We start from the raw sequence: 27,368 nt of genomic DNA on the forward strand, positions 1-27,368 counted from the left end.
CCCACTCCAGAGAATATATTAGGGAAGGTAAATACTTCATAAATTATTTAAAAAATTATAAATAATATCTATAAAAAATTATTTAAAAGTAATTACCAATTTAATATAATATAATAATTAATCTATTGAAATTACTAATTAACAATAATTATTACAATTAGTTACCTATCAATACTAATTAATTACAAATTAACAATTAATTATGTAACAATTAAAAATTAATTAACAATTAATTCGAATTAAATACAATTAAATAAATTTAATTATTTAATTAATTATAATTAAATTACTTCCCACCCTATTCCCCTACAAACCCACAACCCACTACAGAAAATAAATTAGTAAAATTTATATAATTACCAATTAATCAATTAAATTAAATTAATTACCTATTGGAATTTAATTAATTAACAAATATAAATAATTAACAATTAATTAAACATTAATACCAATAAATACATTTACATATTTAATTAATTATAATTAAATTACTTCCCACCCTATTCCCCTATAAACCCACAACCCGCTACAGAATTAAATTACGCAAAAATTATAAAAACAAAACTCATTAATTAAAATTAATTATAACATAAATACACACTTTTCACACATATTATAACATAAAAAAACACTATAAAAAAATTTGATATTATTAAAAAATCGATATTTTTAACAATCTATATTATATACTTCGATATTTTAACTTTCTATATTTTTGACAATCGATATTACATCACTTACCTTAAAAACAATATTTTTGATATCTATATTCTGTCCTGTCGATATTTTGTCCAATCGATTTTTAAAACTCGATATTATGTCTAATCGATATTTTGGACTCGATATTATGTCTGTGCACCGGTCAATTAACATGACATAGCTGCCGTTGGAAAAATGCCTGAAAACAGGTTCTATTTGTGTGGCTGGGGTGCTGTGCAAGTGGCAAGAAAGGTCATTAGTGCATTCGAGAAATTATGGGTTAATGACCCCAACTTGCAAACTCTACACATAGGGGTCCATTAGGATGATGGGCGGACTTTGCCCGCCCGTCATCCTATCGTAAATCGGGACCGCCCGCCATAAGGGCGGGGGTCCTGGGGGTGCCATTAGGATGTGCCTGCCACAGTGGCGGGCACATCCTGTATTTTCAGCATTGTGGCGGGCGGTGCTCTCTGCACCGCCCGCCACAATGCTGAAAATGCACTTTCACATTTTCATTTGCAAAGCGGCAGGCACCGCGCGGTGCCTGCCGCTTTGCAAATGAAAATGAAGGGGGGTACCACAGGTACCCCTCAGGTGCACCCCCCCACCTGCACTTCACTCTGGGGGCCCGCGGGGGCCCCCAGAGTGAAAACCTCATGTCTTTCCGTGGCGGCAGCGCCGCCGCGGAAAGGCATCTAACAATGCCCATGGTAATATTGCGGGCGGTGTCTAACAGACACCGCCTCCATGTTACTCGTTTTCCGCCCCGGCGGCTAGGCGACCGGGGCGGAAAATAGGCGGGCGGTATTTTGCACCGCCACCTTCCCCTCCGCCATCCTAATATGGCGGGGAGATTTGGGCTTGCAATGTCGGGCGGTTTGCCTCCGCCAGGCCGGCGGTGGCCACCGCCAGCCTGGCGGAGGCATCCCGCCCGACATCGTAATGGACCCCATAATTCTAAGTATTCTTTATATTGAATAAATGATAAAGTAATGAGTAATACCTGATTGATAAGCTTTTATTGGGAATGATAACGGGCCTCTCCCCTCTTCAAGTGTGCAGTTAGTGACCCTCATTATTGAGGCTCGCAGCTTCTCCTGACCTCTGCATGACCCTGTAGAGAGTATCACCGATCAGAGTGCTTGGTACAGTAACAAAATAAACTGAAATATGAGCACACGTTAGAGCAGGACTGTGAGTTCATCTTTATCTCAAGCCTTACCCTAAAGGCCCCGAATGGGAAAACCTATGAAATAATTACCGTTTATGGTTCCAGGGTTGTCCTTTTTTTACTCAGAAGCTCAAGCCTGACGGATGATTGCCTCTGCTTCAGCTCTGAGGGTCTCTCAACACCACAACTTTAATACACAGATTCCCTATTACCAGCTTTAACAGGCGTTCAAGGTGCAAACCCTACATGTGTCTAGCTCCAATCCAACCCTGTTCTTCTTAGTTCTACCAAAGGCACAGGCTTGTCTTGCCCAAATAGCCAGTATAAGCACACACCTTACATTTGACCAATTACCCCAGCACCAGTGGTCTCTTAAGGGTTCCATGCACTCCATTGCACTGATTACTTTCAGGCATACCCATCCTTTCCGTGGCCCTGCCCTTTCATGTCCCGACCTGCCTTTCAGAAGCTTAGATTGGCCGGGGGTCCCATCTATTCAGCGACACTTGATTAACACCTGAATGGCTTTGCCTTCGCCCTGTTTGTACTTTAGAAACACAAGCCTGACATGTGACCTACTCTGCCCAGCCCTGACATTCCAGTCCAGAGCACTAGCCTGATGTGTGTTTGACCTTGCCCTGCTGACCTTTAAAAGACACAAGCCTAGCATGTGATTAACACACCTCATAGATGAGTGAGTACAGTACCTGTATGTAGGTGGTATTTGCTGCTTTCTTGCACAGGGCCAAAAGCAGCCAAGCACTCTGCAGGGTCAAGGGCAAGCATCCGGCCAGTGAGTGGCAGGGGAGGCCGCTGGAGTCTGGCAGCAGATGTGTGCCTCTACTCCTTGCCATGTAGTGTTTTTAAAGAGTTTCTTCTTGAACTCTTTCCTGTGACTCGTTTATGAGGCTGGCTCTGCATCAAACCGACTTGTGTTGTAGAGGTCCATGCTTGAGGAGTGGTTGCCTGTCCACCCCTACCAGCTTTTGAAAGGCACCCGCCCTTTACGTGACCACCTCAGCCCCAGAGCACCAAGAAGGCACCGCACATATGAATGTCTCTACTAATAGGACGTTTAAAGGGCAGACACATGTCTTGCCGCAGCATGTCAGATTTACGAGGCAGCAGCCTGACGTGTGTCCATGCCCCAAAGGTGCTTTGATGTCCAAAGTATGAGCTCCCACTGTGGTGGTATAGCTGGCAAATGTCATGTCCGAAATATTGTATACAAAAGTATCACTCTAGTGGTACGATGATTTTGCCAACGCTATGTAGGGCAAACTATCACGTTCCGTCTACTTCTCCATAGGTCATATTTCGGGGGTGCACTTGAAAGCACTACTAAATGTGAACAGACACTTCATGTACCAATCTATGGATCCAAATCTCACAATTGCATACTTACTCTGCTAAAATAATGATTCTGACAAATTGACATGATCTCCCCAACTTACTTGCAGCTTTCGATATCTCTGATTTAGGGAACCCTCTCTGATAGTAGGGTAGTTTCTTTGCTCATGCAGTAAGAATATGTGGCAGATGTCGAGGCTTCAATGACAAAAATAGGCAATATGGGCTCTGGGATGAAGTACTCTGGATATCCCTTGATGCCAAGGCCATCCAAACAATCTTTCAGCTACTTTTCATGTTCTACTACTCATTCGGGTTCTTCTTACATTTGTGAAACTGTTTGTAGCAGTTGCTCCATGTTATGGGTAGCTCTGAGTGGTGCGGCTCCCCTTGTTTATTTCTGTGGTGTTAGTGACTGGAGCAGAGAAATTTCCAGATGCTTGCCACTGACCTGCTAGAGACAGGAAGGGCCGTGCCACTGTACCAGAATGACACAGAAAGTAACTTCCCAGAGGCCAACTCCTGGTTCATTTATGCTTGGCAGAAAGCCAAGCATTAAACCCTAAACTCCTGCAGGAAGATGCTGAAGATTGCCTGCGAGTGCTCCTAGGAGACATTGAAATGTTGGTCCCATAGAAGCTTTAGAAATCTGTGTGAGACGTGTATCCGAGACGATGCAAGAGGAGTGCACTCTAGAGGCAACCCAACAGTCACTGCTCAGCTGCATCACCAGACATGTTGCTGAGCAAGAGGAACAGAGTCCCTGAGTCTTAGAGGTGCTGTGGTCCTAGCATCATGCTTCTCTGAGCAGACCCGGCGCTGAGTGAGAGGATGAGAGCCCCCTCTTGACCAGGCTTGTGGCTGAGTAAGAGACCCAGAGTTGTGAGTCTGCGAATATTGGCCTGACCGCATGGCACTCGTTGGGCCCAGAGGTCTCTTCTCATGCTCATTATATAGAGGATACGTGTGAAGTCATTAGGGAAAGCCACTGCTAGACTTGATTCATCAGGGCACTTAGGCAGTGGGGGCCCAGATTTGCATGACCACTATAGTAGTGCAGGGTTGTGCAGAGAGAGACGATGTTGCATGGCCTGACGGTTCAGTTTGATATTATTTCTCAAATCCCTCCAGAGGGAAGTCTCTGAAGTGTTGCAGCTATTATGTGTTGTTTGTGCCATGTGGGCTGACATTTTACGGCGACAGCATTGTGGTTTGAATTTATTTTTATATAGTTTGCCTACCTTTGATTGCTTGGCCTCCTTTTCACTTGTAGCCACCACCTATCGTAGGTGGTAGGGCGGCTGTGGTGGGAGGGGAGAAATAATATAAAAGGAAAAAAAAGAAAGCTTGCCTCGCTGCTCGCTGGCACATCCCCTTCCGTCAGGCCGGAAGGGGATGTGCCATTCGGGCACAGGCTCCACACCAAAACCAGACGCTGCTTTCACATGACAGTAGCACCAGGATTGTTCTGAGTAACCTTGTTTGTCACTCAGATGGTGCATTGGAGCCTGTGCCTTTTCTCCAACCCTGCTGTGTAACACAGCTGGGTTGGAGAAACATAAGTGCCCATGTGTGTTTGGCTGGCCTAGTTATTGTGTTGCAGTACTCAGACAAAATGAATAAAATTAAAATTGTGTTATTGTGATTTTATTTATCATCTGCTGGCGTGGGCGGAGGGGCGGCGCTCCTCCGCCATTGCTGAGGAGCTGCCCCTGCTAGTTTTATCCTTTCTTTGTAATGTTCACTTCCGATTTGCTCATGATGATATGCCTTGGGTAGAACGTCGTTAGTGAACAATGAAAAATGAATGTTGTCTACAACCGTGACTTAGAAACAGTGAAAAAAGACTGCTGCTTTTGAGCCCTTCTTCTTCTATACTTTCTAATTGGTGGCATGTCTCGGCTGGTTACTGATAGGCTTGTTTATAAACAGTATGAACAGACTTATACTTTTGCGCATGTCTTCTGAACTATAGTAGGACTAACCCTAGCTGTGACTGAACAGTTCATCTGCTGGGAAATAATTCTTTAAAAGAGGCTCTTGATGTGATGACTTGTGCTTCATGATGTGTTAACTTGTAACCCGCATAACCCTAGTCTACATGATTTACACATAATTTATTCATAATTTCTGCATATAATATTTCACTTTATTTTTCATGTTGTTTTATCATTTTGGTCTAGAAACTGAAAAGCATATATTTTGTTGTGAATTTAAAGTTGACATGAGTGGGCCTAGGGGCGTTATATTTCTGCTTGCTGTGCATATCACTTTTTCTGTTTCAGATACCAGAGTCACTGTGGTTTTGGTTAGAAATGTTTCCTAAGTTAGCTTACATTTTGAAGGTCATAGAGTGGCAACCAGTTGATTTAGACAGTGACTTCAACACCTGCCTGGGATGAGAAACTGAGGAGATGAAGACTCCTTTGAGAGTTATAGCGCGGGTTGCAATGAGAGAAGAAGTTGGCATTGTATTATTCGTGAGAAGGAGCCCAATACCAATTTCTGAGAGGACACTGGATTTTGATTAGTTCCTGTTGTGTGGGAACCTGAGGACTGTCTCGTTAGGACAAAATGTGTTTTAACTGTGTGATGTTTGTTAGTTGGTCAGATCAGTTGCCCCTGTCTACATTTCTAGGTGGACGTCTTCAGGGCAAGTATATTCTTTCTCTTTCAAATTGGAGCCTTTATCTTGTTCTTTCTTTAGAGGATATATTTGCTGACATCTGGTGCTTCCAAATTTCCCCGACCTGCCCACAACCTCAGCTTAGAATTAGGGATTTTCCTTTATGTAAACAAACCTTTGTCTTGATTTGCACGTTACCTTTCATAATGCAGAATTCACATTACTAATTGAACTACTTGTATTGTATCCCTATGTTCTGTATTCGGGTTAATTTAGATTTTTGCTCCATTAATTTGATTCGAGAATATAATGTTATTAATTTGCTAATAAACCTTCATGGTTTGCAATCTACTTTTCTCTTTTATTACTCTGGGGCGAAATCTGCTACACTGACATTGCAATGTTAATGAATTTGTGATGTTAGCCTCCGTTCCAGATAAAAGTCCATGCTTGTAAGCATAGCGGGACTCTGAGTTTGCATCGAGTGAGCTTGGTGCAAATACCATCCTTATCTAATCTACTTTCAGATGTAACCTCTATGTTTAGTAATCATACCTGATGTTGTAAGGGGACCAGCTTGCTCAGTAAGATTGGGAGGTGTGAGCTACAGATTTCCCAACAATCACACGGGATATGCCGGGCAGGATAGGGGCCTTAAGGAGCAGTAGGAAGAGAGAGTAGTGTGGATTGTGAGGGGTACTTATAACTCAAGTTGTTTTAAATAACACATTTTAAGACCTGTCCTACCTTTCACCTACACTGCACTCTGCCCAGGGGGTACCTTGGCCTTACATGTAGAAAAAGGGAAAGTTAGGGCCTGGCAAGTGCGTGCACTTACTTAGTTGACATGGCAGTTAATAACTACACACAGACACTGCAACAGCTGGCCTGAGTTACCTTTTTAGAGCTACTCATGTGGGTGGCACAATCAGTGCCGCAGGCCCACTAGTAGCATTTGATTTACAAGCCCTGACGTCATCATCCTTCACCACGTCACCGCTTTCAGGAAAAGGTAGACCTTTTCCTGAAAGCGGTGACGTGGTGAAGGATGATGACGCTACCTTTAAGGGGATTACAAGTGCCACAATGACTGGTTGAGAAACCTTGAATAATCTAAGGAACCTGTTGTTGCTAAACATATTGAAGCAAATAATTGAAAGACGTGCAAATGACATATTGACAAGGTGGCCATCCCTGCACACTTTTGAATCTCTGAATCATTACATCCGTGAATGCACCCATTGGTCGTCAAAATCAACAGTTGACATTTTTCTCACTACCTTTGCCCTGAAGAAGTCCTCTGGACGAAATGCGTTGGCTACGCTTTGTATGAAGAAATAAGAATAAAATAATTTTTTAAGCCCTACTGAACGGATTCTTCAAATTTTATTGGCCTAGGGGTATGTGGCTTCAGGTTCTTGGCACCCAGACTCATTGTACACAAGAGACCAAATTGTAGATAAGTGCGGTCATATTGCCTTGTACCCTTGATGATGCTTTATTGTTGTTTGTTACAAAGACCAACTGTCAGCAACACCTAGTCATGTGACCCAGGAACAGGCTACAGGCACCAAATGGTGAGAACAAGAAAATATCAACTTCCTAAATATGAGCTTTAAAAATTGTGATTACAAATATGACTTTACCATGAAAATGGCCATTCAATTATATTTCTTTAGACACAAAACTCAACCTGTCTAGCTGCTCCCAGTTGAAAGTCATCAGATATTAAATGTATAAAGGAAACCTAATGTTATTCCATGGGAGAGGTAGGCATTGCAGGAGTGATTTGGATGTTTTCACTACCAGGAAATGTAAAGCTTAAAAGTAGATATCCAACTTTTTAAATAAACTGCACCCAGCCATCTGGGCTATTTAGGGCCTACCCTAGGGGTGGCTTATGTTATATATATTAAAAGGGAAGCTTTGGACCTGACAAGACGTTTATTTTGCCAGGTCGAAATGGCAGTTTAAAACTGCACACACAGGCTGCAATGGCAGCCTTGTTTAAAAAGCTTCTTAAGTGGGTGTGACAATAAGTGCTGCAGGCCCACTAGTAGCATTTAATTGACAGGCACTAGGTACATGCAATACCACTTTACTGTGGATTTACAAGTAAATAAATGTGCCCATTGGGTGTAAGCCAATTCTACAATGTTTAGGGGAGTGCGCGCAAACAGGTTAATACTAGTTAGCAGTAGTAAAATGAGATTAGCAAAAATAGGAGGCGTTAAGGCAAAAGGTTGGCGGAAGACCCCCTTAAGGCTGACAGGTATAACCAATGGGCAGGTTGAAAACCCACATTAATCTGACAATAGGTCTTTTTACAAACATACAGCTTGTGCTGTCTGATAGGTGAGTCCTACAGAGCATCAATTACTTAACATAGAGGGAGTTGTCTTTCAGTTTGTTAACACATTTGAATGATATCTGGTGTAATTGGCCTTGAAAATATGCTGACTTTACCGGTTTAGAACATAAATACAACAATATTTTACAGTAATGTTATTAACAAAAAGCAAGAATACTATAAGTACATTTTATTTTTCTTTCTTTACCATTATCAGGTCTAGGTCCAATCAGTTTGGCAGATCACATACCCAACCTCTGATAATATTTACCTTTGACTTTAGATTTCAACTCTGTACATAGGAAAAAACAATTTTTGGCGGTTTATTTTACTTTATGAGTCTTTTTTGGTAGGTGGAATTATTGTTTCTAAAATCAGCAGAGGATGCCTACAGGGATTCATTGCAGGAACAACAGGCATGGCAGGACTGGCCAGCCGGGCAAGGGGGCAAACGCCTGGTAAGCTGGAGCCCCAGGAGACTGGTTTTGTCACTTGGAGACCGGTTTCGCCTCTAAGAGTTGGGGAGCATGTTACGCGATCTCCGCGTCCTGCATAACATTCTTAGGCCAGTTTCAAAGACTAATGAATGGATGAATTAGAAGGAAACCTCTCCTAAATGTACCAACATGTTCTTTTTCTAGTCAGGCACACTATTTCTGCACAGGTGCATGCATGATTAGAAGCTGTGTAGAAATAAATAGCTCTATGAGGTACTGTGCTAAACTTTTTTTTATATACTGGAATATTTAATTATATATTCTTTTCAAAAACACTAGAAAAACTAGCAAATGTAATTGAAAAATTGAGCAGTTAACATGTACCTTTCGGTTTTACTTTTCCAAAATTCTCCTTGCGAACATCATATTGAGCAATGCGCCAGGGGTCCCTCACTTTTTGCAAATGGAGTCTGAATTTATCATTTTTGCCAGGGCTGTTTCAAGTTCCCAGTTCGTCTCTGATAACAGGTGCAGCACATGAAAACCCTTCAAACTGTAACACCTTAAAAAGTCCATTCATATCGAAGAAGTGTTAGAAATGGGATCTCTGGTTGGCTAAGGCTTGCGCCTAAGCCAGGCAGTTACCACCACTCTAGTTAGGGCAAGGTTACACTCCAAAGATAACCCCTGCTCACCCCCTTAGCAATGTGACACGAGCAGTAAGGCTGATCCCGGAGACCTTATAAGTTAAGCATTTGCGCACGCACCCACCAGCAACAACCTCCAAGGCCCCCCACAAAAGGAACCCCACACAAGGGTACATCAACAATAGCCTTTGTATTATCAAACCACCTCAGATAGTAATCACACCATATACATTGTGCCACCTGGCACGGGCAATATTTACAAGGGATTATGTACACAGGACAGGGCCACACGGGCCACTGTCAGGAATAAGCACTTGGTAAAGAAATAGTACATTAGATAGATTTGTAAAAGTAAGATAGGCCATAAAACGTACACCCAGTGAACACTAGTCAATCCCTGTACTTTGCAATAGCCTGCGCCATGAAATCCATCATACACAGTATCACATCCATCTAACTACATTAGACCCTTACCACCTAAGTAAAGCCTTACACTAGGGGCGTACATCACACAGGGACGTATAATCTTCCTAACCAAACCTAAACAGGTAAAACAACCTCCTATGCATAAACCATATCTAGAAGTATCAGAACAGGGTGCGCAAAACATACAGCACACACTACATTTCCTAGCAACCCCAAAGCATTAGCACATAAATCACATTTCGCCCATAAATCACATTAGGCACATAAATCACCTTAGGCACATAAAGCACATTAGGGTCCATAAATCACATTAGGGCATAAATCACATTATGGTCCAGGTTGCGCCACTGCGCCAAAACCTAAACGTAGCAGCTACCCACTACTTGCTAAACAGCTGAGGACAGGAACGGGGCCTAAACGCTGGCACTAAGTGCTGCGCAGCTGGGGAAGGCCAAGGTAGGGGTGAAGGAGTGCGTCTCACTCCTAAATGCAAAGTACATGTCCCTGGAAAGGAAAGAACCTAAAAGGTGCAGCGGCCCACTACTTGCTGGGCAGCTGTGAAGTCAAAACAGCGACATGGGCTCTCACTAGTCCTCTGGAACCAAACAACGCCAAATGCTGGAGCCACACGGGGCTCTGAAAGTAAATGAGGCACTCAATACACTTTGGAGCACGCTGGCGCTGTTCTAAGAGAGTAGGCTAGGGCTCGAGCCATCTAGGCTCTGAAAACAATTATGCCCCCCTAAGGTTGGAGCCCCGCTCGGGGGACTCGAAATCAGCAAAGGCCCCAGGAGCCTCGTGGGCTCTGAAACAACTATGGGGCTGGGAGCCTCGTGGGCTCAAATTGCAAAATGGCCCCACTGGTGGGGCCTCTCGGGCTCGAACAACAATGCCACCTGGAGCCTCGTGGGCTCTCAACAAATGCCCTCTTCGTTGGAGTCCCACACGGGGGACTCGAACTACCAAAACTGGCCCCTGGAGCCCCTCGTGGGCTCGGAAGAAATGCCCCCATTGTTGGAGTCCCACTCGGGGGACTCGAAATAGCCAATGGCCCCTGGAGCCCTCGTGGGCTCGAAATCATCAACTACCTCCTTCGTTGGAGTCCCGCTCGGGGGACTCGAAATGACCTAATGCCCCCTGGACGTTGGAGCGGCCCCCTAACACGTGGAGCCTCTCAAAGCAACAGCCGGGACACCCCCGAGACCCCTCCTTACCGGTCGGCTCCCCGGCGGGGGCTGCTCGGGGGATTACTTCTCTGATGGTCACCATGGGGCTCTCCCTCACTCTCGGGAGCCCAGTGGGAGGTGCCGGCTGCTGACTTCCTCTTTGGGCAGTGCGGGGCTCTCTTCCAACACCGGAGCCCCGCCTGCACCTTCAGCCGCTCTGCTCCTCGCGCCGTGGCTGCGGGGACGGGACTTCCGGCCTCTTATCGTCTGTGCTGCCTGTGTCGGAGCAGCAGCGTCCCGCTGCCTTCTCTCTGTGCTGCTCTCCACTGGACCACCGGGGCTCCCAACAGCTCACTGGAGCCCCAGGCAGCATGCGGCCATCTTTCTCCGCCGGCTTCTTCTTCCCCTCTACCCCGGCCCTTCCGGTCATACCGCACTTCCGTTCGGCGGCCCTGCCCACAGTCAGGCGGGCCGCGGACGGCAATCATGGCGATATCTGAGGGGTAGGCTCCCTCGAGGGTCACAACACAACGCAGGGTGGGCACCTGCCTAAATTATAAAAATAAGCAGGTTGGCACCCGTAGGTAATAGCAATTATACAAATAGCAGTCAAATTGAGAAAGCGCCATGAGGGGTAGGCTCCCTTCCCATGTGGCTATAAGGGAGGGTGGGCCCCTGCTATTTAAAAATATAAAAATAGTGGCCATTATCATCCAGGGGCGAACCTGCCAGAAGGGCCAAGTCCAACACAACCCCCTTCCACCCAAAATGCAGGGCAGACCAATCATCACTGTGATGGGCTTCCCTGCTTTGGGCGATAGAACACGGACGTGGGCCCGCACTGCAGGGGCACCCTCCGGTTCTACGCCACGTTGTTTCACAAAATAAGCACACACACAAAAAAAAAAAAAAATAATAAATAAAAAAAATTAAGGCCCAACTTAGGCTACCCCACCGGTGCTTCTTAGTTGTCCACGGCTGGGACCAGACCCTAGGCCACCCAGATACCACTGGTCCTTGCCCATCCACAGAGTGGGGGGTGGTGACCCCTGGCATACAATAGCCATTCTCTACTCCCTTCCTCAGTGTAGTTCCAAAATATAGAACATGTGATAACTGTAGCACCAAATAACAAATGTAGCACACAACCAGTAACCACTGGTAAAAGGTAAGTACCACCTACGCAACCCTAACCACCTTAGGAAAATATCACGCAGGGAACCATGAACTTACTAGCATAACTATACTTGGAAAAAAAACACCTAAGCATAAAAATACATTTAGGGGTATAGGCTAGAAGCTAGACACATGATGCATAAAAACACATTCAGCGGTTCAGGTAAGACACATGAGGCATGAGGACACATTCAGCGGTGTAGGTAAGACACATGATGCATAAAAACACATTCAGCGGTGTAGGAACGACACATGATGCATAAAAACACATTCAGCGGTGTAGGTAAGACACATGATGCATAAAAACACATTCAGCGGTGTAGGTAAGACATATGACGCATAAAAACACATTCAGCAGTGTAGGTAAGACACATGATGCATAAGAACACATTCAGCGGTGTAGATAAGACACATGATGCATAAAAACACATTCAGGGGTGTAGGTAAGACACATGATGCATAAGGACACATTCAGCGGTGTAGGTAAGACACATGATGCATAAAAACACATTCAGTGGTGTAGGTACGACACATGATGCATAAAAACCCATTCAGCGGTGTAGGTAAGACACATGATGCATAAAACATACTACACACCCAATTATTCAGCAAGCTCCCCATCTCAGAGAACTTACACCCAAGTATCCAGCAAGCTCCCCATCTCAGAGAACTTACACCCAATTATTCAGCAAGCTCCCCATCTCAGAGAACTTACACCCAATTATTCAGCCAGCCCCCCAACGCAGAGAACTCCCACTCAGGTATTCAGCACAACACACCATTCATCCACACACACCCCCCCTCGGACTGGTAAGGAAGTTTCTACCGCCCCTGATTTCTCAACCTGACCACACGTGACACAGGTACCATTACTCCGGGAACGGGGAATGGGACGTTCACATTCATCCAGCGCATCACACATTCATCCCCAAACCCCTCTCGAGACTGGTAAGACAGTTTCTACCGCCCCTGATTTCTCAACCTGACCACCCCGTGACACAGGTACCGTTACTCCGGGAACGGGGAATGGGACGTTCATAATTATCCAGCGCATCACACATTCATCCCCAAACCCCTCTCGAGACTGGTAAGACAGTTTCTACCGCCCCTGATTTCTCAACCTGACCACCACGTGACACAGGTACCATTACTCCGGGAACGGGACGGGGAACACATGCACTGGACACACTTATCGCTGATTCAGCAAGCTCCCCATCTCAGAGAACTTACACCAAATTATTCAGCAAGCTCCCCATCTCAGAGAACTTACACCTAAGTATTCAGCAAGCACCCCATCTCAGAGAACTTACACCCAATTATTCAGCAAGCTCCCCATCGCAGAGAACTCACACTCAGGTACTCAGCACAACACACCATTCATCCACACCCTCTCCCCCCCCCCGGACTGGTAAGGCAGTTTCTAACGCCCCTGATTTCTCAACCTGACCACACGTGACACAGGTACCATTACTATGGGAACGGGGAATGGGACGTTCACATTCATCCAGCGCATCACACATTCCTCCCCAAGCCCCTCTCAAGACTGGTAAGACAGTTTCTACCGCCCCTGATTTCTCAACCTGACCACCATGTGACACAGGTACCATTACTCCTGGAACAGGACGGGGAACACATGCACTGGACACACTTATCGTTGCTACCACTGGATCCCACCCCTACTGGTGAATCCAGACACGCACTTTTGTTGCTTCCACTGGACCCCCCCCTACTGGGGAATCCAGAAAACTCATACAGCACTTAGGATATGATCTACCCTCCCGAGCTAGGGACACCTAACTCACAGTGCACCAGAAACACATTTCCAAAGAAATGACATTTAGAACAAACTTAGAAAAATAATCCCTTTTCATGTGACTATCTAAAACGCAGAGTTTTGTAGTGAAGCCAGTTATCGCTGTGGTGCTGCGCAAACACAAGTCCTTATTCTTCCGTTGCTTCCAGTGTTAGAAATGGGATCTCTGGTTGGCTAAGGCTTGCGTACAAGCCAGGCAGAGACCACCACTCTAGTTAGGGCAAGGGAGTTACACTCCAAAGATAACCCCTGCTCACCCCCTTGGCAACGTGACGCGAGCAGTAAGGCTGATCCCGGAGACATTGTAAGTTAAGCATTTGCGCACGCACCCACCAGACCAGCAACAACCTCCAAGGCCCCCCACAAAAGGAACCCCACACAAGGGTATATCAGCAATAGCCTTTGTATTATCAAACCACCTCAGATAGTAATCACACCATATACATTGTGCCACCTGGCACGGGCAATATTTACCAGGGATTATGTACACAGGACAGGGCCACATGGGCCACTGTCATGAATAAGCACTTGGTAAATAAATAGTACATTAGATAGATTTGTAAAAGTAAGATAGGCCATAAAACGTACACCCAGTGAACACTAGTCAATTCCTTTGCAATAGCCTGCGCCATGAAATCTGTCATACACAGTATCACATCCGTCTAACTACATTAGACCCTTACCACCTAAGTAAAGCCTTACGCTAGGGGCGTACATCACACAGGGACGTATAATCTTCCCAACCAAACCTAAACAGGTAAAACAACCTCCTATGCATAAACCATATCTAGAGGTATCAAAACAGGGTGCACAAAACATACTACACACAGAACATTTCCTAACACCCCCAAAGCATTAGCACATAAATCACATTTCGCACATAAATCACATCAGGCACATAAATCACCTTAAGCACATAAAGCGCATTAGGGTCCATAAATCACATTAGGGTATAAATCACATTAGGGCATAAATCACATTAGGGTCCAGGTTGCGCCACCGCGCCAAAACCTAAACGTAGCAGCTACCCACTATTTGTTGGGCAGCTGAGGACAGGAACGGGCCTAAACGCTGCAGCTGGCACTAAGTGCTGCGCAGCTGGGGAAGGCCAAGGTAGGGGTGAAGGAGTGTGTCTCACTCCTAAATGCAAAGTACATGTCCCTGGAAAGGAAAGAACCTAAACGGTGCAGCGGCCCACTACTTGCTGGGCAGCTGTGAAGTCAAAACAGCGACCTGGGCTCTCACTAGTCCTCTGGAACCAAACGGCGCCAAATGCTGGAGACACACGGGGCTCTGAAAGTAAATGAGGCACTCAATACACTGTGGAGCGCGCTGGCGCTGGACTTAGAGAGTAGGCTAGGGCTGGAGCCATCTAGGCTCTGAAAGCAACTGTGCCCCCCTAAGGTTGGAGCCCCGCTCGGTGGACTCGAAATCAACAAAGGCCCCCAGGAGCCTCGTGGGCGTCTGAAACAACTATGGGCCCGGGAGCCTGGTGGGCCCAAAATGCAAAATGGCCCCACTGGTGGGGCCTCTCGGGCTCGAACAACAATGCCGCCTGGAGCCTCATGGGCTCTCAACAACTGCCCTCTTCGTTGAAGTCCCACTCGGGGGACTCGAAATACCAAAACTGCCCCGTGGAGCCCCTCGTGGGCTCGGAAGACATGCCCCCTTCGTTGGAGTCCCGCTTGGGGGACTTGAAATAGCCAATGGCCCCTGGAGCCCTCGTAGGCTCGAAATGATCAACTACCCCCTTCGTTGGAGTCCCGCTCGGGGGTCTCGAAATGACCAAATGCCCCCTGGACAATGGAGAGGCCCCCTAACCAGTGGGGCCGCTCAAAGCAACAGCCGGAACACCCCCGAGACCCCTCCTTACCGATTGGCTCCCGGGCAGGGGCTGCTCGGGGGATTCCTTCTCTGCTGATCACCATGGGGCTCTCCCTCACTCTCGGGAGCCCCGTGGGAGGCGCCGGCTGCTGACTTCCTCTTTGGGCAGCGTGGGGCTCTCTTCCAACACCGGAGCCCCGCCTGCACCTTCAGCTGCTCTGCTCCTCACGCTGTGGCTGCGGGGGCGGAACTTCCGGCCTCTTCTCGTCTGTGTTGCCTGTGTCGGAGCAGCAGCGTCCCGCTGCCTTCTCTCTGTGCTGCTCTCCGCTGGACCACTGGGGCTTCCAACAGCTTACGGGAGCCCCAGGCAGCATGCGGCCCTCTTTGTCCGCCTGCTTCTTCTCCCCCTCTACCCCGGCCCTTCTGGTCATGCCGCACTTCTGTCCGGCGGCCCCGCCCACGGTCAGGCGGGCCGCGGACGGCTATCATGGCGGTATCCGAAGGGTAGGCTCCCTCGATGGTCACAACACAACGCGGGGTGGGCACCTGCCCAAATTATAAAAATAAGCGGGTTGGCCCCCGTAGGTAACAGCAATTATACAAATAGCAGTCACATTGAGAAAGCGCCATGAGGGGTAGGCTCCCTCCCCATTTGGCTATAAGGCAGGGTGGGCTCCTGCTATTTAAAAATATAAAAATAGTGGCCATTATCATCCAGGGGCGAACCTGCCAGAAGGGCCAAGTCCAACAAGAAGCAACATGAATTTGTAGTATTCCAAATCAATAATTCCTTCAGGCACAATGTTTGGACTGTTTTGTGGCGTATTGAAAAGACATCTTACTCGCCATATGCGCCTATCAAATTAATCAACAATAAATTCACTATTGTAATGATGAAATTCTTAAATTATAACTACAAAGTAACTAAACAGTTGTTTCATTAAACCAGCCGAAAGTAATCCTGGGAAGAAACATATTTGCAAAACAAACAAAAAAGTGATACATCAGATTTGTGAAGTGACAGCTCAGTCACTTCACTTGCAAATGTAATTTAAAAATGGAGCAGTTAACATGACCTTTCGGTTTTACTTTTCAAAAACTCTCCTAGGGAACATCATATTGAGCAATGCGTCAGGGGTCACTCACTTGGTGCAAATGGAGTCTGAATTTATAGTTTTTGCCAGGGCTGTTTCAAGTTTCCAGTTAGTCTCTGATAACAGGTGCAGCGCATGAAAAACCTTCAAACTGTGACACCTTAAAAAAGTCCATTCACATCAAAGAAGCAACTTGGATTTGTAGTATTCCAAAGCTAGTATTCCTTCAGGGAGAATGTTTGGACTATTTTGTGGCGTACTGAAAAACATCTTACTCTCAAAATGCGCCTATCAAATTAATCAACAATAAATTCACTATTGTAAGTATGAGATTCTTAAATTGTAACTACAAAGGGCCAGATGTAGGAAGGCTATTACCGGTTGGTAACGGCCGAAATTAACGCATTTCGGCTCTTACCGACCGGTAATAGGCTTTTCTGATGTAGGGGGCCGAAATTAAGGATTCAGTAATTTACCGAATCTTAATTCAAGGAATCGGTAAATTACCGATTTCCAAATACCGATTCGGTAAATTACCTAGGGGCCAGATGTAGGAGCCTTAATACCGGTCGGAAACGGCCGATTTCGGCCGTTTCCGACCGGTATTTGGCTTTTGAGATGTAGGGGGCATTTTATTTACAGAATCGGTATATTTACCGATTCTGTAAATATACAGAATCGGTAAAATACCGAATCGGTAAATTTACCGATTCTGTAAATCAAGATGTAGGTGGCACTGTAATCAGTGCCACAGGCCCTTACCGAATCGTTATTTACCATGGAATACTATTCCATGGTAAATAACGAATTCCAGGGTACATGCACATCTGTGCATGTACACCTGTGCCATGTGGCACACAGACATGCCCTAAGGGCATGTCTGTGTGTCAAATGGCACACAAGCCAGAAACAGGGGTGCAACAGGGTGTCAAAGTGACACCCTGTCACCCTTGCAAAATCGGTAATTTTACCGATTCTGTAATTACAGAATCGGTATTTGCCATTGATTCCTATGGGCTTCAAGGCCCATAGGAATCAATGGCAAATACCGATTCTGTAATTACAGAATCGGTAATTACCGAATCATACAGATTCGGTATTTTTACCGATTATTTTACCTACATAGCAATTACCGAATAGTGAATACCGAATCTGTAAAATTCGGTATTTACCATTCGGTAAATTGCTATTACCTACATCTAGGCCCTAATTCCTAATCTAGGGAGCACTTAAATGAGTGCTTATCCCATGTTAGGATTCGTTATTTACCACCAACTACAAGTTGGTGGCAAATAACGAAAAACATCCAAAAATCAATTTTATGCAAATACTTCAGTTATGTTATGTTATGTTAAAATCAATTTATAAAGCGCTCGTACGCCCGTGGGCTTCATGGCGCTATAGGAAGTATGAAGAGTCCGAACAACATAACACTAAGCTGACAGAGGCTAATGGTAGGCTTGAGAGAACAGCCAGGTTTTTAGTCCCTTACGGAAGGTGAGCAAATCCTTACTCTGCCTAATCGGTAAGGGGATGGAGTTCCAAAGTGAAGCTGCTAGATGGCCAAAGCAGCAGCCGCCCTGTCGCTTCCTTTTAAAGCGAGGCACCTCCAGTAAGGATTTTTGAGCAGAGCGCAGGCTTCTAGTGGGAATATATTTAGAAACCAGGCTGCGAATAAAGTCAGGGCCTTTATCTTGTGTGGCCTTGAAGGTGATACAGCCAGCTTTAAAGGCAATGCGTTGGGAAATCGGAAGCCAGTGTAGCTTTTCTAGTCCTGGTTTGATAGAAGACCATTTTGGCTGTTGTAGGATGAGTCTAGCCGCCTGGTTCTGGACTAGTTGAAGTCTCTTTGATAGGCCCACTGGAAGTCCCAGGTAGACGCTATTGGAATAGTCCAAGCGGGACATGACCAGGGCAATAGTGACCTGGATTAAGGCAGACTGGGTGAGTAAGTGAGCAATTTTTTTTATTTTCCTCATTTGGAAAAAGCTTGCGGAAACCACGGCACCCACCTGGGTTTTTAAAGACAGGTCCGTATGGAGCGTGATCCCTAGGCTCTTTACAGCAGTGGACCTTACAGGAGGAGTGCCCAGGTCTGCTGGCCAGTAGTTGACACTCCAGCTGGATAAACTGTTCCCGGGCAAAAGTAGTTCTGTTTTGCCCGGGTTAAGTTTTAGATGGTTTTCGTTCATCCAGCATTGGATGTGTCTCATGGTGTTCTGAAATTCGGACACAGCATCAGGGATGTTCAGTTGGAATAATAGCTGTAAATCGTCCGCATAGTTGAACACCGTGACTTTAAATTTCTTAAGGGAATGAAGAAGAGGGCGGAGATAAAGATTGAATAATAAGGGGGATAATGACGACCCCTGCGGGACTCCACAGGTGGATGTGTGCCTAGTGCCTGTAAAGCTGCCAAGTTGAATTGCCTGAGTCCGACCCTCGATAAAGGAAGTGATCCAGCTCAACGCTGATCCTCTCAGGCCAGCCTGTTCGACACGGTTGAGCAAGATGTCATAGTCAACCGTGTCGAACGCAGCCGAGAGGTCAAGCAACACCAAGGCTTGGTGTGTGTCGGCGTCCGCGTTGGCTCTAAGGTTGTCTTGGAGCGCCAGGATCACCGCCTCTGTTGAGTGACCTGGGCGGAACCCCGCTTGATTAGGCTCCAAATAGTTGGTGGTCTCGATGAAATTAGAGACACTCTTAGAGACATGGGCCTCCAATACCTTTGAGAGGTAGGGCAACAGGGAGATAGGTCGATAGTTTGTAAGATCCGAGGGATCCTTCCCTTGTTTTTTTACTAACGGTATAAGGAGGGCTTTTTTAAAATCTGTGGGGACTCTGCCTTGTCTGAGGGATTCATTGAGAATAGGCAAGAGTGCATGTGGGAGAGATAAGCCTAATTCTCTAAAGATGGAAGGGGGGCAAATGTCATTGGGTGACCCAGATTTGATCCGTTGAAGGAGTTCCGACAGTTGTTTGGGGTCAATCGGAGGGATGTGGTCTAAGATCTCTGGATTCTTGTAAGCATCCTCAATGGTGTTGCTGGCAGGGTGTAGTGGTATACTTTGTTTGATTGTGATGATTTTATTAATGAAGTAGTTGTTCAAGTCATCACATAAAGCTTGAGAATGTGCGATAGGTAGTGACGTACGCTCATCGTTACAAAGGTCATTCACTATTCTAAAGATGTCTTTAGTTTGATTGTGAGAGTGCAGAATTATGCCTGAAAAATAATCAGTCTTCCTCTTAAGAATGGTTTTTTGGTAGAGACGACGACTAAGGCAATAGACCTCTTTATCTTGTGGAAGATAATTTCTGCGCCAAATTCTCTCTTTTTGCCTGACCTCTAGTTTAAGTTGTTTGAGGTCCGCAGAGAACCCTTTATGAGCCTCTTTGTCGCGTGAGCGTGAGAATTTTACACTAGGGGCATGAGTATTGGCAGCACTTTGGATCCACAGGAAGAGCGCTTCATAGATTGCATCTACGTCTCCCAGGTTGTTGAGTGGTGGCAAAGTAGAGGCCAAAGTGTCCAGAAAAGCAGGAAGATCTATCGACCCCCATTTGCGAGTTTCCCCTCCAAGCTGTGGAGCATGTATGCCTTAGGGCATGTATGTCTGCAGCATGTGCACCCATACACAATTGAGGGGTGCAACAGGGTGTCAAAGTGACACTCTGCCACCCTTCAATGTTTTCCGCCTTTTACCGAATCGGTATTTACCGATTCGGTAATTGCCATTCATTCCTATGGGCCTCCAGCCCATAGGAATGAATGGCAATTACCGAATCGGTAAATACAGATTTGGTAAATACCGATTTTGACAGATTCTGTAAAATTTACTGAAAAATTACCTACATACTATTTACCTATTCTTAAATACCGAATCGGTAAAATTCGGTATTTAAGAATAGGTAAATAGTATTTACCTACATCTGGCTCAAAGTAACTAAACAGTTGTTTCATAAAAGTGATACATCAGATTTGTGAAGTGACAACTCAGTGTGAATCAAGCTTGAGGAGGTATTAAGAGAAAGCAGGTGTAAATAAAATAACACATCATTTTGACTATTCTGTGTAAATAAGTCAGAAGTCGGAGCTCTATCCAAATTCGTGTTTCAGAGCAAGTACCCATCTAAATGTATCAGCCCAAAACTGATTGAGGCCATCCTTACACGGGCTTAAATTGAAAACGTAAGCTGAACTCATTAGAGCAAGACTTCAGCAGGTGTTTTTCAGCGGCGGCTCTTCCGCTAAGGTGGAGGAGCACTGCCCCACTGCATTTTGAGCAGAGGAAAAAGAAAAAATTAAATGAGAATAACAATATGTTATTATCATTTTATTTTTCCGTTGTCCGGCAGGTTTGCGGGCGGAACGGGGCTTGGCTGTAGTCACAGATAGCAGGGGAGGAGTGGTTGGGGCACTTGAGTGCGCATGGCGATTTGGTCGGCTGTCATGGGCCCGACAAAGCGTCATATGCTCTTGGCATGTTTCCGATAAGGCTGTAAAAAAACAGCCTGGTGAGGAACATTCACAGGCTCATAGTCCCCATCTTAGCGCTGAACCACGGCGCTCAGACCAATCACAACGCTGCATTGCAGCATTGTGATTGGCTTGGGGGAGCCTGCCTGTGCTTCCGTCTTCAAGCAAGAACAGAAGAGGACGGATGCTAGGTGGTGGTTCGGCAGCATGGTAAGTAACTTTGTTATTATGTTTTCAATCCCTCCCACCCCACCCATGCTACTCTGTGGCAGTCATCTGTGGTGTTTTTTTCGACACAAGTCCAACTCATGAAAAACTCTTGTGCCACTCAGGAAAAGCAGAAGCATAGGGCACCCTGGGAGAAAATGACAGCATGTTTGCCAGCAATGTTTTCAGAGGACAAGGAAACAACTGTAGATAAAGTACCAGAAGAAGAGAGGTATGTAGGCCAGCACTGCTGCTTGGATGATGTAAGAGGCCTTCATTGCAGACAACCTGGGTCTGGTAAGGCATAAGGTGTGCATCATGAGAGATGTGCGTGACAGAAAGAAAGAAATGTGCATGTGGAGAGCAGGATGCTCATTAAAGGCAAGGATGGAGCAGTATGTAAGTTTATGTGCAAGATAATCACTTCAAAGTAGTTTGAAGAAGTTCACCTGATATATTCCATTTCGAGATAACTTTCATATTGACAAAGAGACCTGGAGGATTAGGACTACATTTACCAGCAGAGCAAAACAAATCAATTTTCGGGGGATTACATTAACAGAAACCAAATATTTGAGGATAAAAAGATTACGGAGAATCGATGAGAGATTCTTGAAGGGATTATCACCCTTCACTTCACCTTGACATGCTGATATTGATTCTACCGCTGAAATCAAGTGCAAATAATAATTAACATCTGTGGAGCTCGGATAATAGATTTTAGAGTTACAGTGACACGTTCAAGAGCCAGAGTGTGATGATGTGCTGTTGAGGCCTTCCTCTGAGATAATCCTCAGAGGAAATGAGAGCAGGCTCTCTTGTACGACTATATGATGGTCAGAAATAGCATCCCCCATCCATTGTGGGGAAGAGAACAGCGCTGCTTGATACAGGAAAAAACTACTTACAATATCACTTAAAAGCAAGGGTATGACATCTGGGCAAAGCTTGAGTATTAACAAAACGCAGCAGGCCTTTAAGCACCTGAATATACACTATATAAAACGTTGTAAACCTATTCATGTACCAACATGAACAAGTCAATGAGAAACATAACCTTATTTTTCTTAATTCAGTGGGAGATATTGGTTACTGCGATAATTAGATAATTTATAAGTCATGTATTTTCTTTAAAAAACCGTGTTGCATATAAAAAAGAAATGCAGTCTACAAGAGGGATTGATATCTGTGATTTCAGTGCTTAGCCAACGTTTTAGCCCGCACACATATAATAACGCCACAGCATCTATATCTTTATGTTCTGAATAATGAAACCTGAACCGTAGGGTCTACTTTTTTCACCGAGCAGAAAAGTGAAAACATGTTGTCAGGGTAATAAAGGCCCCTTTTTTACAAAAGGAGGAGCAAAATGAAGTGGAAGAGTTAGGTTTTGTAACTTAACTTGCTGTTATGGGAAATCAGGTAATGAGTTTTTAGACTTCCTGTCTAGCGCTACCTGTAAAGAGTCTTTTATGCATAGTCATTCTGGATTTTACAACTTTTTCTCCCTATTTTTGCTGGTATTAGGATTCTGCTCTGTGGCACTTCTATTCACTGCCACAATTTGTGAGCTGTGGACCGAAAAAGATATGAGTAAAATTGGTTTCACCCAATTGGTTTATGTAACTTTCCAGTAAGGCAGTTGCAGATGGCAAGACAAGTCGAGGAAGTATTTACACGATCCACATTATGACAAAAATATGTGGCTGCAAGAAGAATAGTTGTGCTCTGGCTGGGCTGCAGTTTAAAGGCAACACAGTGAGAAATGGCAGAGAAAAGTGCCTTTGCTGTGCGAGAAAACCTATGTTTATATATTATTAAATCACCCCTAAAGACTTTCTATTAAGCAGTGCAGAGAAGCTCAACATCTCTGGTTGCACTTGGCACACCCGTAGCCAGGTCACCATCAGACTGGAAATTAAGAAGTGTAAAAAAGATCAAATAGGGGGGCGTGGCCTGGCGCCTGCCAAGATGGCAACATAGAGAAAGAGCTCATCCGGGGCCGCAACGAAAGCCTGTGATATCCGACATTAATCCTTCATTTGCAGTGCTACACGCGCTTCAAAAGGCAGTGCAACACAGAGCGCTTTGGCTTGATGCACGAAAAGGGGAGTTACGACCTGTGACGGCGGAGATAGAAGACAGCGCAGCCGGCGAGGCCGGCGTACTTGAAGGACTCCGGAGCGGCTGGGCGGTGCTCGAGTAGCACTCGTGCAATAACCACTCCACGCATCAGTTAGCGTAAAAGGCCATTTATTAGGGCAGGCATGACATTCAGAAATAAACATAACATCATTAACTTGAACAATCCCCCCAACATCCTGCCATTCACCCCATCATCCACTCACGTGCTCCACCAGCCACTCCCAATTCACACCATGACCTCTTTGCATCTCATTCACTTCCCCCTTTCACTTTCCAACTCCTCCGTCATCTCCATCCATCACACTCCTGTCTACCACTCCCCCCATCCTGCACCTGTAACCCCCTCCCTGAAAGGGTGATTCTGCCCGTCATGGACTCCCCACCCCTCCCAGTTCCCGTCAACGCCCGTATCTTGCCATCCTGTCCTAAACTGGCACGTTACCCAACTCGGCAACTTCATCAAAAACGCCCACGTCCCCTCTTTTCAGCTGTAGGGTGGGTGGGTGGTAAAACTAACTTCTTCCCTGAGGCACCGGGGACAGGAAGAGGAAGTCCTACCCCTCCTGTCCCCCTAAATAGCCTCCTAAACCCCTCCCACCCCTAACCTAAGCCCCTACCTAACTTCCTGCCTGTCCCTCTCGCGCGAACACCCCGGGGAAAAGACTGGTCTGCCGACCTGCTTTCCCCGGGGGCCGCATTATCCGGACGTTGAACATCCTGGAGCGCGAGGCCAAGACGTCATGTGCGGCCTGGGGGCACTCAATTTGGAACCGGTGATCTTGTACCATACTGCCCTATCCGCCCAGTAAGAATTGAGGCACCAGGCAGTGTCAGGTGGCTGCGGGAGCAGTGAGTGCCAGAAGGGAGTGAGCAGCGGTCCCAGCGATGCACCTGATTGGGAGGGGTGGGCCGGGCCCCCCGCATAGACTGCTTTCCCTGATGAAGTTGGGAATAATAGAGGATGGAGGCTCAGACCCTCTTGCATGCATTGTACAATGTCCATTGTTGCTGCTGGGACACCATCGCACCGCGATCTGGGCCGGAAGTGAAGGAGTTCCAGCATTGCGCTGCCGTACCCACCCAATTGGAAACAAGACACTGGGCGGTGTCGGGGTTGGTGGGCAGCGGTGAGTGGCCAGCGGGAGTGGAACTTACGACCTCCTTACATCGGACCTGAGCGGGTGGGGCAGAGGGTCCTCCCCACATAGATAACGGAATCCTACGATGTTGGGGCACTCGTGGTAGACGGCACAATTGTGTGTTTGTGCTGGGTGGCGTCAGTCGGTGTTATTGCAGCCACTAACCTATGTCCTTGGGCCCGCTAACGACAGGGATGGCCGGTGGGGCAGTGACCCCATCCAGCTGCATGAACTGTAACACACGACCAAGGGTCCCTCTCTTTAGCCAATCTCATTAGGGTAACTCCAAGGCACCCACACCGGATGGGCCCATGCAAAGGCGGAACGCGGTGCTGCTTGGTTAGCATCCCAGTACCTGCATCCTGTGACTCGAGACCTATGTGGTGCCCAGCTTGCAGCTGTACCATCCCAGGAAATTAATGAGGTAACGGGCCCTGTGTAACGCTTTACCAGTGCTCTGACGGGGTGCAGTTCCGGACCTGGTGGTAGGCGGTATGCAGAGGGCCTTACTCCACCCTGACCCTCGAAATGACGCCGGTTCAAGTGAGAGGCAGGGGGCTTCGCCTCGCTGCAGACTCTGACGTGCATATCGTGACTTGAGAAGACGACACTGGTGTGCGCAGTATCTTGGGAAGGTGCTTCGGTTGTGCAGTGGACATTTTACCGGTGGGCACCTACTGCTGGCGCCGTGGTTTGGCGACTGGTCCCAGCTGGAGCAGCAGAGAAAGGTGGGTGCACACTGGGTGTTCATCATTCACCAGTCCAGCCCTCCGTAAAACGAAGCCTATAGGTGCCTCACAGGTGCAGTCCAACAAATTGGACAAGTATGAGATTCTGAAAGTAACCGCCCTCGGCGGAGGGCACCACTGGAGACCGAGAGGAAGTATCCAAACGATCCTTAAGTTCAATAATGGCTGCCATTCAAGTTCTTGGAACAACCCGAGAAACAAAGATTGACAAAGTCTCTATTAAAATGAACTTAATCCGTTATGACATGAAAAAGACATCGGAGAGGGTACCAGTGGCAGAGACAAACGTAACCGAACTGCAATCTACCACACGCAAGTTGGGGGAGTGAGTCCAACAACTAGTTCACAAACACAAACAAGTGGCCCTGAAGCTCGAGGACTAGGAAGGTAGGGCCCGAAGAATAACACACGGGTGGTCGGGGGTCGCGGAGGGGGCGGAGGGCCCTAGCATGGACCTTTTCCTTGAGAACTTAATATTGAACCATCTCAAACCTAAATGACTGTCCGCCTTCTTAATAGTGGAAAGGGCACACAGAGCTCCGGTCCCCCGCCAAAGTCCAGGGCACCCCACAGAACAATGATTGCAAGGATCCTAAACTGTAGGGACCGAGATGCTGCTAGGCTGCATGGTGACCTCCCTTACGAAAACACAACTGTTAAATTCTTCCAGGACTTTACTGTGAAGGTGCAGCAGGAGCGCCACACCTTAGATGGAGTGAAGCATGCTCTAAGGGAAACAGGCATAAAGTACATGATGTTCTTCCTGAAAAACATAAGGTGATCGACAATGGAAGATCATGGTTCTTCACAACCCCCTCAGCAGTGCAGGACTGGCTGGACGAGGGGCACTCGCAGAGGAACGGCCAGCGCAGAGAGGACGGTTGGAGAGACACTCATGACAGTTTGTCCAGATCTTCCAGTGGGTCTGAGGGGTTGGACAAACGTATGATTTACTATTCCAACACCTTCCCTACTGTACTTAGACAGGAGTTGGAATAGTAAATCATACTATTCTTAAGTCCGGCGCCCTCCAACGCAAGTTGTTGTAACGACTTGCGTTGTAATGCCTGCGTTGTAAAGGTTTTGCGGTGTAAACACTGCAATGTAACGTCATATATTCGTATGTGGGTATTTGCAATACTTATGTGGGGTGGCCCCGCAGACTTTGGTAGTGCACTGCAACTGAACTTTACCGGACTTGGGCTGGGTTGGGGCTTCCTGGGGATTTAGGGCGGCGACCCTAGGCTGCCCTTTGTTTTTTTTAATTTTTATTGGGCGACAGGCGCTCTGCTAGTTGGGGATGCGGGCAGTTTTGGGCCTACCAAGCAGGGTAGCAGAGAGGGGGGTTGTAGTTAGCGGGGTTGTCTTTTGCACAGTTGTGTTATGTTTGCTTCAGATTCTAATTGCCATTCGAAGTGACTTGGGTTCTGAGGTTGAAGGTCCCATACTGATACATAGGGGATGAGGGCAGTAGGGTGGAGTGGGGGTAAGGGCGGGTGGATACTTGCTCATATTCTTCCTAGATGGCCTTACAACACATTAAGAAATTATAGGTGGTGTCGTGGAATGTGAATGGTCTGGGAGACAAAATTAAGCAGACCATGGTGTTGCAATATCTCCGTAGACACTCTCCAGGTATAGTGCTCCTGCAGGAGAAACACCTGAAGGGCAATAATTATCTAGCGCTCAATCGGTTTGGATATTCGCTAGCGACACATTCAGGATTCACAACTGACTCCAGGAGGACAGCGATATTGCACAAGAACTCAGTGCCCCTAGTGGTAACTTGTATGTGGTGTGATTATAAATGGTGATTTGCGGCGCTGTCGGGGACATGGGAGGGCCTCAGCCTTAACATATGTTCAG

This window comes from Lissotriton vulgaris, chromosome 2_1 (assembly GCF_964263255.1).
Source record: "Lissotriton vulgaris chromosome 2_1, aLisVul1.2, whole genome shotgun sequence".
Lineage (NCBI taxonomy): Eukaryota > Metazoa > Chordata > Amphibia > Caudata > Salamandridae > Lissotriton > Lissotriton vulgaris.